Raw genomic sequence first — 13,643 nt, 5'->3', positions numbered from 1 at the left:
ACAACATAGTAGATTAATGCAATCATTGCTATTTTCATTTTAATCTTGGCAGGGTCAAAGCAAGTACTATAGGTCAATAATTGAAATGATGGCTGTTTGTGGGTGAAATGTTTGGCACTGTAGCTTTGGTGTAATAATTCTGACTTTGCAGGACTAATGTGTATTTGGGTGAAACAAGATAGAATGCAAACTATTTGCATGCATCAATTCAGTACAGTAATGAAAACATTATTACTGATGTTGGCAATGCCAAACCACCTACTTTAGGTAGGTAATGGGTATGAGGAGGTTGTTTGTAAGTGAAATTAATGGTCTTATTATTTACTGTTATAATTCTACCTTTGCAAGATAGCAAAAATGCCGATAATCAATATCTGTTTTGTGAGATTGTGTGTACAGTGAAGATCAGGAAATTTGCCCTTTCCTCACTGTAGTGCGATTTCGGAGTTGGTATATATAATTAGTAGGAGGTGTGGGGGATTAGCCCCCGCCCCCACAATAAAGAATTTGATTATCAGCATTTTCGTTGTTTACAGCAATCGACATTTTGAACTTTCGTTCAAATGATGTAGACTCAAAAATTTGTAGATAACATAACGAACAGGAAAACAGAAGTTAAAAATCATGGCAGGTGACTTTCGTTCAAATGATATAGACCCAATTTTTCTTATGATCATTGATGTTCTTGACTTCCTTTTCCCTTTTTTCCAAATGTATTTTCCAATATGTTATTTAGCTTATTTTCCCATCTTATTTCTGTTATTTTCATGAAAATCTTGTCTGAATTATTAAGTACTGTCAGTCTCCAATTTCTTATGTCTTCTTTTTCCCCTTTTTTCCATATAAATTTCATGGTTTTAATGCATATATTCCTTTAAACATCCATTTAACACTTGTAGAAAATACTTCTGTCATTTTAACATTTCTATGCATATGATATTCTATCCCTTCCAGTCCAGTTGCCAATTCTAGATTTACCAGTCTTGGTGTATTATTCACCTCTTCTATTGTTATTTCTTTTACTAAATCTTTATTATTTTATGTATTTATTTAACATTTGTTTACTGGGAAAGTCCGACTTGGAACTAGCTAATTTCAGTGGAGTCCCAGGGAGAAACGCTGCAGATGCATGTCTTTGTAACATAGGAGGAAACCAGGGCACCCGGAGGAAACCCTCATGAAAGCAGGGAGGACATGCAGACTCCGCACAGAAGGAACCCAGCTGAGAATCAAACCGGAGAACCTCTTGCTGTGAGGCAACAACGCAAACTGCTGCACCATCCACTGCGTCTTGTTCTGTTAGTTTTAACTTTCCATTTTTGTTTTGCTTTGTTTTTCTTTAACTTTTTCTGTATGTTATTTTACTGCATTCATTATTTCCTGTTGACTTCTCACACTTTCTCCTTTTTTATTTCTCTTATCATTTTGAGCTGCTGAATTTGATGTCAATTTTTCATTTGTTCCTCAACAAGTGGGTTTGGCTCTGACCCTCAGATCCAACTTGGCAGCTTTTTACAGTTCGTGAATAATGGAAAATCGCAAGCTTCCCCTTTACTCATAATGCTCTAGGCACTATCGTAACTCAGATCTCATTTGCTGCCTTCGTGTACGGATGTGGTTGCTGTTGGCTCTCAAACATCACTGCTGTTGTTTGGAGAAAAGTAGCATATTTAAATTTAAATATAACCAAACAGAATGATGAGGCAAGGTGCCTGAAAATACTAGGAACCAACAGTACACAAATGTAGGCACCAACAGGAGGCTGACAAAAATCACAGTTCAAGCAGGACTCAGAAGAAACAGCTGTTTATTCAAAAACATAAACGCAACACTCCCCACAGCGTTTTTGTCAACAAGACTTCTTCCAGTGTATAAATGAATCACTAGCTGCTACTTCCCCTTATATACCCCCATTGCCTCTTAATTGAATAATTATTTAATAAATTGAGAACACTGACATAATTAAAAAAAATACAATTTAAAAGCACAGTTTAAAAACAAGCATAAAATATTCCTATGTAAATGCTAATACACTAATGTGTAAAAAACAATGTATGTATATATGTGTATAAAATATATTAAATTCTTTCATTACTGTGAATATGTAAATACCTATGTACTAAAATACATAAAATACATAAAAATGACATTTACATTAAAATACATAATAAATGAGCTTAATGCATGTTATACTATAAATTTCATTAATTAAAATGTAATACGACATAGTCATAAGGTGGTGTGAGGACCACCCCCAATTACAGTTTTGCAGCCCTCATTTTCAGTATTGGGGCAATAGATAAATGTGCATTAAGCCCCGGTGTCCTATTTGCCTCTAATAGCAATTGCCAATATAACTCTTACCTCAATCCTCGTCTCCCAGAGACCCCTCCTCACATCCTGGTCAACCTTTTCAAGAACAAAAAAACCCATGTGGCCTGTGTACATAATAAAATGTGTTTATAAAGGGCATTGTTGTTATCTTGTATTCTTATAGCATTAAGGTGCTCGTAAATGTTTGCACATAGCTAAATAGATCAAACCTGCACTACATTAGTTGGAAAAACTATCGCCCTTAACCATATAACCCCTGTCCTGGATGCACAATGACTCCTGGTTTAAAATAAATGGACACTGGGCACAAGATCCACACTTGTAAGTGCCTAATTTTTTTCTATGAACTGACTTGTAATTTCTTTCCAATCGTTCCTTTAGGTTCCTTCCTTTCTTATATGTAAACCTTAATGGGGTTTTAAACAGCACTTCCAATTCGGAATAACAACCAAACTTGTCCCAGTATTTGGAAATGATATTTCTAATGTTAGGGTTATACTGATTGCAAAACATAACAAAATTACCCCCAAAAGCACCTTCCCCTTGAACACCTAAATGATTCGGTGTAACATTTGTATCCATAGAGGAAATCTGCCCGTGGTGTGTGTCCACCCTGTCACTACCTAAAATAGTGCTAAACCTGCCAGATCTTCCTGCCCTCACCTCGGCCATGACCTCTTCAACCAACTCCCTAGGATATTTTGTAACAAAAACATATCTCTCACTTTGGTGCTTTCACATTTATAATCCATATCTTTAGAGGTCATTCTACAACTACGAATGAACTGCCCCTTTACAATACTTCTTTTCTGCTTGAAGGGGTGTGAACTGGTGAAATACAGGTGGGAGTTGGAGAAGGTCTCCTTCCCGTACAGCACTGATGTGAATTCCTGCAATTCTACATCTAAATTTAAATATACCTACAGCTTGTGAATAATGGAAACTCGCAAGCTTCCCCTTTACTCATAATGCTCTAGGCTCTATCGTAACTCAGATCTCATTTGCTGCCTTCATGTATGGACATGGTTGCTGTTGGCGCTCAAGCATCACTGCTGTTGTTTGGAGAAAAGTAGCATATTTAAATTTAAATATACCTCCATTATCTTTCCTGCCTTATTGGTGTAATTTAGCCTACTGTTGTTGGTAATCTTTTTTTCTTTTTCTGTTGTACCCTTGTGGTAACTTCTTAATTACCATTGTTGGTAGTTTTTCACTTTCTTCTTTTTTTCTTTCCTTTCTTTTCTGGTTTTAAGGAATGTAAAGATTGTGAGCATAAAGTCTGTCTTTTAGACCTACACAGTTCCAGTGTGCACTGTTTAGGCCCGGCTCATTTAAAAGTTTTGTGATATTGGTAAGGCCTTTAATCCACAGGCCTTAGCGGACCGGAAGAATTAATTTTAAAAGGTTCATTCCTGACTTCTTTTCTTCAAGACTTTATCTGGAGCTCAAACCTCCAAGAGATTAGAGAGGGAGTCCAGAAATTGCCCGTTTGCCCCTTCTGGATCCTGCACTCCTGGCTCTTACCCTACTCTTGAACCTTCTCATAAGAGGTCTAAACAATCGGATCTGACTTTGTCAGATCCAAAGACTAAACTCTCGGATCTGACACCTGCTGATAACCGATCCACCATATCATCGGATCTGACACACTTGAAGCTGAAGAAGCTGCTTAGGGCAAGGTATGCATCATCTCTAGATGCTTTTCCTTCCCGTCTTCCGTCACCCTTCTTAGACAGACATCATCATTCTATGACTCCTTCAGTGGCCTCTCTTTCTCTGTCTTCCAGGAGTTTGACAGAAGTAGATGTGAGTAGAGTGATGAACAAGTTTCACTTGGCACAAATTCAGATGGGAGTTCTCCCTGCTCCTACACCATCGGGTCTGGAAGACTTTCACCAGTACTACTCCATCTGTCATGACTCCTTCTCCAATCTGACCTTTGGCTTCAGAGCTTTTGGATCCAAGACTTTCGGAATTGTCTATGTTGGATCCGAAGATTGTTGTATCTTTTGCTCACTCCAGTACTTTCTCTGAGTGTGTTAGAGCCAGATGACTCTTGGAGCTGTAGTGCCGTTACCAGATCTGAGGTGTTGAGTTGACTAGTTTTTGGAGCACTCTGTACCCCCCCGGAGCCTCGGCCAGCTCCAATCTCTGCCTCGGGTGGGCTGCCTTTGGGTCAGAAGGAGCTGATGGTTTGGAAGAAAGTCTTTTTGGCACTGTCAACCTCCTCTTCCCCAGGGCATTCTGCCTTTGAGCTAGTGGAGAGAGTGTTCTTTACTTCTAGAGGAAGGATGAACCCTCCCCCCATCCATCTGCCCAGTCTCATGTCTTTGTGCCTGGAACCTCAATAGAGAAGGCACTTCGACTCTCCTCAAGAGTCTGTCACAGAAGATACTGATTTTGATGAGGAAGGGTCCCCAGGATCACCACCTGATGACGTCTCCTTTGGAGACATCCTGGAAATTCTCAAGTAAAGGAGTGGTTGGTCTACTGGTAACCCTTCCCAAGAGGAATCTAGATTCCTTTGGGTCTGGTCCATCCTGGGTGTCTCCATCTGCCAGTGAGCTCATTGATTTTTTTTTTTCTTCAGGTGGGAATGGAAGGAACCAGACTGTTGACCCAGTCCCCAAAGACCAGACAGGATCCTGACACCAAAAGGAAGAGAATATTGGAGCAAAGGAGTACCAGTAGATGCCATGGTTGTAGCGGCGGCCACAAAGAAGCAACTCAGAGCAGAGTTCATCTGTTCATCCCCCTAACTGGGAGTTGGACAGATTTGGGAAGTGTATATATGCTTCAACTTTTGCACTCAAGTCACTGAACTAGTTGGCACACTTCACAAGACGTCAGAGGGATTTGATCTCTCTGGGACGATCACTTCTGAGGCAGAGATCTCTGTTGCCTCACAGCTGGCTGCCCTACATTTTGAATTCATCCATGAAGCTCATTTCACATGCAGCTGAAGGTACCTTAGGGGCAGCAGGTTTGGGCATTTCCATTAGGAGACATGCATGGATGAGCCTGTGTGATTTTGAAGAGCCCGTGTGATTTTTGAGGAGCCCTTAAAGTCCTCCTTTGTCATTGCTACCTTTGACAGAAGTTGTTTGGCCCCTCAAAGACACATTATCCAGGTGTGAACGAGATGGTAAGAACCTGTCTGCAGTGGGCGTATGTTTTTCGGTTTCTCAAATAACCTTCTCTAGGAGTTGACGAGGTGGTCGGAAGATGTGGTTCAGGAAATCTCAGGGTCCATACTGTGACACATGTGGAGATGATTCCCCTGGGGCAGAGGGGGGAACTCTAATGTGAGACTCCGCCTACGCAGCAGAGGATGCTTGCTTTTTATCAAGGATCTAGGGGCACTTTTTGATGGATCCTACCAGCACTCCTGAAAGGAGGCTGGATTGTGTCCACCTCTGGAGGCAGTTGGAGGTTGTCTGTCCCTGCTCCAGAGAGCCTGGCTAGACATTGCAAAAGATACATGGGTGCAGAGGATTATCTCCAGAGGTTATATAATACCACCCAGTTTAACATTAAACAAATTTCCCGATGTTTCACCTAGTCAAAGGAAAGCAGAAATACTAGAAATAAGAAAGCTACTAGAAAAAAGAATCATCCTAGAGGTCCCTCTCGACCAGAAAAAGTCCAGAACTTACTCAAGATTATTTTTAGTGTCAAAACAGGGGACTGGAGAACAATTTTGGCTCCCAGCAGTCTGAACAAAGCAGTTCAGTGCACGAAGTTCTGTATGGTCATGGTTCAGACCATTTTGATTTCCTGAGCAAGGACGACGGGATGTGCTTAATAGATCTTCATACTATCGCATAAAAATGAGCAGATGATCAAGAAGACGCCTATGCTTCTAGCTGGGAGCCAGTCATTACCAATTCAGAGCTCTGCCCTTTGGCCTCACTGTAGCCCCTAGGGTGTTTACCAAATGCTTAACAGTATTAGAAGCTCATTTGAGACTGCAGGGATTCCAGGTGTTTCCATACTTGGACAAGTGGCTCATACCCACTCCAACCAGGCATCTTCTGATAAAAACTAGAGGTTATGTACTCCAACTTTGCTCTCATCTAGGAATTACCATCAATTATAGCAAATCTCGGCTAGAACCATCTCAAATATTATAGCTCCTAGGGGCCTTGTTCAATACGGTATCAGTGACAGTTTTTCTTCCCTTACCAAGTGTACAAACTATTTAATTTCAAGTCAAAAGGATAATTTAAAATTCTTCTGTATTTGCTCGATTGATTCCACAAGTCTTGGGGTCAGTGTCTGCTGCAATACTTTTGGTTCCATTAGCAAGATATCATCTGAGAATTCTTCAGTGAACCCTAGCAGCTCAGTGGTATATTCTACACCAACCTCTGTCCACACAGAACATAGTAACTCAGACATATAAAAAGTATCTATTGTGGTGGATTTACTCAGATCTGATATTACAAGGCTGTCCCTTCATTCTTCCCCAGCCCAAAGCCATAGAGACCACAGACGCTTCTCAGATTGGGTGGGTGGGGACTTCTTGGGAAAGACAGTGCAAGGCATCTGGTCCCCCGAAGAGGCCAACACACATCTGTGTTGTGGAAAATAGAGCATTACGTCTAGTGTTGCAGGCCATTCAAGACTCTCTCTCTCTGTCTCTCTCCCCCCATTCTGGGTCTATTGAGGTTCAGACGAACAATATGTTACTGGTATGGTGCATCAGTAAACCAGGAAGAAGCAGATCTTACCCCTTGGGTCGAGAAACTCTGAGAATGTGGCATTGAGCGATCTCATCCAGTCAGTTTCTGATAGTGATGCACATCCTGGGGAAATCCAACATGATAGCAGACAAGTTGAGCAGGTCCTTTTCATTACCTCACAAGTCATCTCAAAATATCCCTTTTAAAGGTCTGACTCCACCATGGAATTTTAACCTGATACTACAAACTTTAACTGTCTCCATTTAAACCATCAGCAAAGTGTGAACTACATTTTTTTATCTTGGAAAACTGGTCTTTTTAGTTGCTGTAATCTCTGCTCAGTCTCTGAACTTCAAGCCCTGTCTTCTAAACCTCCTTTTTTAATTTTCCGTAAAGGTAGGGTAGTGTTACAAGCCAAACAATCCTTCCTTCCTAAGGTGGTGTCATAATCCAACATCAATCACTTAAGTAATTTTCCAGTTTTCTTTCCAAATTTCACAAACATGTTACATTTGTTGGATATTCAGACAGTTGCATTTCTATTTATATAAAACAAAAAAAAAACAAATCGAGAAAAACAGATCAGTTGTTTCTTTTGCGGAATCAAAATTGGGCAAACCAGTCACCAAAGTAACTCTAGCCAAATGGTTAACTGATTGCATTTCCTTTGTCTACAACAATTTAGGTTTGTCCTCATTGAAACCTTTAAGACTCCATTAAACCAGGTCCATGTCAACTTCATCAGTATTTTTGTCCAGGTCTTCCATGGACGATGTTTGTGTGGCCGGAACTTGGGCTAACCCTCATACCTTTATTACTCATTACAGATTGGATCTGGTCTTGAGGGGTAGAGCAGCCTTTGGCTCAACAGTGCTCAGGAATATCCTTCATTAGAGTCCTCCCAGGATTCAGGTAGCTGGGGACTGTAAAAGAATGAATGAAAATTGATAATGGGTAAAGAAGTTATGTACTCACCATAATGTTCCATCTGTGTTGTCCACTTTCATTCTTCATCTCCCCTCCCTCCAACCCTTTACCATTTGTTTTTTGTGACTTCTGAAGGAACGAGAAGATACTAAGAAACCAATTTTCCTGACTTTGAGCTCCAGGTCTTGGTTTTTCATTTTGTAATGGTTTCAAATATTCTATGAAGCTGAAGGACCAGCAAAATCTATGGTATGGTAAGGAACTAGAGCATTATGGGTAAGAGAGGATCTCAAGAGTTTCCAGTAACCACAAGTTGTAAAAAGCAACAGAGTCAGATCTAAGGGTCGGATCCGAGCCCACTTATTGAGGAAGGATAAAAATTGACAACACAGATGGAACATCATGGTGAGTATATAACTTCTTTTTTTCCTTTGCTATACTACTCAAATAAGGAAGCACCTCTTCTGTTTTCCCTTGTAAAAATGTCATACTTTTGCTCTTCTCTTGATTCATCTCATATATTTATTTTCATCAATAAGAGTCTTTGTTTCTTACTAAATCTGCAAATGCAGTTTACATTTTTATATTATTTTTTTCCTTCATTTCTTTTTATACTTTGCCATTCATAGTAACATTTTTTTATTTATCTACCATGACATCCAGTTCTCTTAGAATTCTCTCATGCCCACATGGTCTTTCCACCTTCTAACTATTTTTCATTTAATCTCTTAAAACTTTTACCTATTGTTATATACCAATTTCTTTCTTGAGTCTCTATCCAAATTGCCAAATGATCTGAAAATCCTCTACATTTTGTCCCTTCTTGTATTATTTTTAAAATTTTGGAAATAAAATGTCTGTCTCTGTTCTTTTATACATCCTCTGTTTATTATTCATATATATATAACTTTCTACGTTTAATTAGTCCTGATATTGTTTTTGCATCACTGCCCCCTTTTTCCTTCTTGCATCACAGTTCAAATCCAGCAGTATTATTAAGTTCATGTTTACACTCACGTGATCTAAAATTTTCTTGAGCATATCCTCTCTCCTCTCTTCCTTTCTTTGTCACATATGCATAGATCTTTAAATCTCACATCTACTATCATTACTCTACCTATTGTAACCAAGGTAAAAACCCAAAATATTTACTAATCTTTTGCATAGTATTCCTATGCCTAAGCAGGTTTCTTTTTCTGTATTCCAAGTATTTTCATCCCCACAACTTTTTTGTTTGTAATCTCTCTTTCTTCTGTTAGATATTCTAAAATAATCATGCCCATGTCAAGTATAGCACACCATTCTAATACCCCATTCTTATTTTTGTGTTTTATACTATTAACATTGCCAAAATCCTCAGCTTTTCATTTTTTTTATTTTTCTTACATTCTTGTTTCTTATTACCCTTTCCCTTTCTTATTTTCTTTCAAACCGAAGCCAGTGATTTTTCTTTTCCTATATTTTATACTCTTTTTCTGATTGAATATTTTTTCTTCCTTTCACTATTCCTCAGTTCATCTCTTCTTTTCACTTATTTCTGACATTCCTTCATTTCTTTATTTTTTCTTCTTGTGTTCATTTTGCTTTGTTTTCTTTTTCTATCATACTTATCTTGCTCTGTTTCTTGCCCTTGATCTATTTCTTCCTCTTGTTCTATCTTTTGCTCAATATCTTGCTCTTTACTTGCTTTCTTCTTATTTTCTTCTGTATTTTCCTTACAATCCATCAATAAATTACCTGTTTTATCACATTTCAGTTCACATCTTTTTGCATCATGACCCTTTTTCCCACAGTTATAGCATTTTTTATCACAGTTAATTAAATGGTCACCTTTTCTACAGATAAAAACATATTTTTTGTTGCCCCCAGTATTTCACTGTACATTTATTCCCATCTACATTTGTCTTATTTGGGATATGCACAATCTTTCTGGTTTTCATTTTTAATGCAACTCTACACTCCCAATCCCCAGTTCATTAAACATCTGTTGTCATAAACATGTCTACATTTCCAACACCCAGTCCATAAACATCTGTTGTCATAAAGTTTAGAAACGTCCATCATATTTTTACACAGTTGTTAAATATTTTTTAATGTTTCTTTCTTGACCAGTTCAAAACTGAACAAATATTTTTTTTTTTACTTTCTGTTAAATACTTGAAAAACGTATAAAGTCCATGGGTTACAATTTTTCTTTCACTTGTATTGTCCCAAAAACTTCTCCATAAATTGTCCTGATTCAAATTAAATGTCACAAAGTATCTTGTGTAAATGCTCTTACCTCTTGTGGGGAATAGCATTATGTTGTACCAGATAGCTATCAAGTAATTTTTCTTTGCTACTAATTCTTACTAAATACTACTGCTTCTCTTTTCTCCTTTCTCCCTCCTTTGCCTTATCCGCGTATGACTTCGTTTTCTTTTTCATTATTTCTTCCTGTAGTCTGTCCATTATATCTGCCAGTGTAACAGCTTTCTCGTTTTCTGGTTCACTCTGCAACAGTAAGTCCTGCAGTAAAATATCCTGCAACCCTCCCGACAGGAGGTTTGTAGTACTACATCCATTCTGGTTGCCACTTTCTGTCTATAACATACTCTGCTGAAATAAATGCTTCTAAATCTTGTGAAGGTTCAACCACCTTCACCTTTCCTCAGAAGTCCACTTCTCCCTTGTTAATGCACGTAGACACCTTCTCTGAAGGCTTGCTTGCCTTTTTAACTTCCAGACTGCCTCCTAAAGCCTGCTGCGAAGGCTCAATTGCTTCTGTATCAAAAGTACCATACACTTGCTCCTGCTCACTTTTCTTTTCCGCCACCTCTATGCAACTAGATTGATTCTCTTGATGAAGCACAACAAGCTCCTCGATGTCCACAATTATTATCCCTGCTTCTCTGGGCCGCCAGTGTACTCAACAGAAATAGGAGGTGCTCAGGCAAAAACAAATCCCTCTGTTCAGAAGAACAAGTAGGGGAAGTTTCCTGATGTCTTGTACAGATTTCCGCTAATGGTATAAATACCACCTCTGGTCTCCCCAGAAAAGAGACAACTAGCCTAGTGGAACTAACCCACTGAACACATAATAAATGTATAAAAATTAAAAATGTGTTCATTATTCATTAGTGCCACTTTGTTGATTGTGTATGTCTATTTATGTCTATTTATGTTTATGTATATTTATGTTTGTGTATGTATGAGTCTGTTTCAGTATATGCATGTTTCTTTGTATATGTTTGTGAGGATGTCTGTTTGTGCTTGTGTGTGTGCATGTGTATGCATGTGCACGTGTGTTTTTACGTTAAAATACGTTAAATACTTCTGTAATATAGATTTTGGATGTGAAATACCTCCTCCAACAGCAATTACATATACTACTGCAATTTTGAAATTTAAGAGGAGGAACTGTTGTACAGTAAATCAGAAAAAAACAATAGTAATTATTTTTATACGGTAAATCAGAAAAAAAAACAGTAGTAATTCCATGGTCCATTCTTCAATAGTAATTCCATGGTCCATTCTCTAAGTGCAGTAATACTGTTTAGGGTATATGTTATTGTGCAAAATAATGTCCTTTCAGTGGTGTAGAGGCCCTTCATTGCCTTGGGTTTTCATTATTTATGAAATAGCATGCACCTTGTCTGGCCGTATTGCTTGCATAATAAAAGGCCATGTGTCAGTCCCATCCCTTACCTGAGAGCTTTGCTTTTAATAAAGGTGTCATTGAGTTAACAGTAATAGGTTCATAGGTAGATACTAGGTTATCTGCCCTAGGGCATTTATAAGCCTAGCCAGAGTGTATTTGGCTTCCGCCTCCCTATTAGATTAGCCTACTGTGCCTCTGTAAAGTAGGTCACAGAACGCACTTTAAGATTAGTTTACTGTGCCTCTGTCTAGCAGGGACACAGGAGAGATCCCAGGGGTGAATTTGCGATTTCCCATCCACGCGTCCAAATTTTGCTTGAAGGGGGTCAGCGAGGGGCTATGTCTAACATGAATTGGGATTCTATTCCAGAGTGAGGGGAGCCTCTGGGAAATGAATCTGTCCCTCCAGCATGTCCTATTTATTTTTGTGCTGAGGTTTAGGTCCCTGTAGCGTGTAGCTCTAAGGGACTTGGAGTTTTTGAGGTGGAGCATGTCCATTAATTCTGAGTTTGACATGGCTTTGTATGTCAGGCATAGATCGCCTCTGAGTAGGCGGTAAGCAACTGAGTAGAGCTGGAGTTTCTTTAGTCGAGCTGCATAGGACATCTGTTTGTAGCCCATGATCCTCTTGGTGAGGTACTTTTGGGGTCTGTCCAGTTGCTGCAGGTGTCGGGTAAGGTACATCCCAAAAGGGGCATTGTATTCAATTATGGGCCTGATGAGTGACGAGTAGAGGGGCACAATGACCTCTCTTAATCTAGATGCGAACCCTTTCGTGATAAGGTGGGCTGTATAGAAGGTCTTTCTAACCACTTTGGCAATGTGATTATCAAAGGAGAGATTATATATAATCACATATACAATGCACCAGAGTCTACCTTTCTACCCTAGAAATTTCACTGTACCTTTGTGGTGCATCTCATTGCACCAGTTTCTCACCCCCAGCACTGGGGGTTTCAGTCATGCCATGTTTGAAGTGACAAAAATTATTTGGTTTTACTGCTCATTCTCTGACAACTCGGTAAAATATATTCAGGACATATATTACATTTCGTATCCTGTGGAAAATTCATATGCTCACCCAAAGTAGAAACTGAACATAATACAGATGTTCATCGTGTTACACTGCTGCAGTCATTACAGTTGGGTTATCCAGCCATCAGGCGGTTCCCCAGTTGGCCTGAGTTCCAAAGTCTTGGTCCGGCGTCGGTTGCTGTTGCCTCCTCCCATGATGTCAGTGTGACAGGGGTATATAAGATGCAGCCGACACCATTTTCTTCAGTCTTTCTTGCCACCCGGTGTCCGAAGCAAAAGCAGTTTGCAAGTGCTGGTCGGCCGACTCCTGACATTTTCATTTCTGAATCCAGAACCGAAGTCTTCTACAAAGCTAATTACCCCGTTGGGGAAACTTTTTCTTGCCTCATACTGATGTCAGTAAACGTTAATAACTGTATTTCTTGTGGGAAGCAAATACCTCATAAGGATTTCCATTCTTATTGTATCCCATGCCTAGGCCCAGACCACGACGTCACTGGCTGTCGGTTTTGTGCTAGGTTTAACAAGCGCACTATTAAACGTCGGTTTGATTTTGCCTGACATTACTTTGGCAGAAAAATTAATTACACGATGCCGTCAGAACTTCCGACTACTGCAGTTCATAAAAAGCGCAAAGACAAAGGCATCCGAGGCCCAAAACTGACGACAAGGCCTCTTCTGGGCCAGTCGCCGGTTCTCCTGTTTTCAGCGAGGCACCTTCGCAGCCCCTGACGACCGCTTCTGCAGAACCACAGGCAGCCACCGACTCCCTAGTGGAAATGGCTGGGCCATCAGACTCCCAAGTTTTACAGACTACCGATACCGACCCTGCAGAGGGATCCGGAGTACATGAGCCACCTGCAGCTTCAGCGGGTGTCTTCAGACCTAGTCAGCTTAGCATTAAACCCTCTTCTAAGTCTAAACCACCTCTTAAAACAAAGAAATCACAGTCTCCAGGACAGGCCTCTATGCCTAAGAAACAAATGCTCAAAATGGCCGAAGACCTGATCACTCTGATCAGGG

The 13,643-nt window shown here is 39.7% G+C and overlaps 1 protein-coding gene across 1 annotated transcript in view; it reads left to right on the top strand.

The window, feature by feature from the left end:
• ST3GAL5 (ST3 beta-galactoside alpha-2,3-sialyltransferase 5) overlaps nt 1-13,643 on the top strand; it is a 1,145,576-nt gene that overhangs the window by 237,030 nt on the left and 894,903 nt on the right. The window lies entirely within an intron of this gene.

Source organism: Protopterus annectens, chromosome 2.part1, assembly GCF_019279795.1.
Source record: "Protopterus annectens isolate FY-2018-M chromosome 2.part1, PAN1.0, whole genome shotgun sequence".
Lineage (NCBI taxonomy): Eukaryota > Metazoa > Chordata > Ceratodontiformes > Protopteridae > Protopterus > Protopterus annectens.
This window is presented reverse-complemented; position numbering and strand designations above follow the sequence as displayed.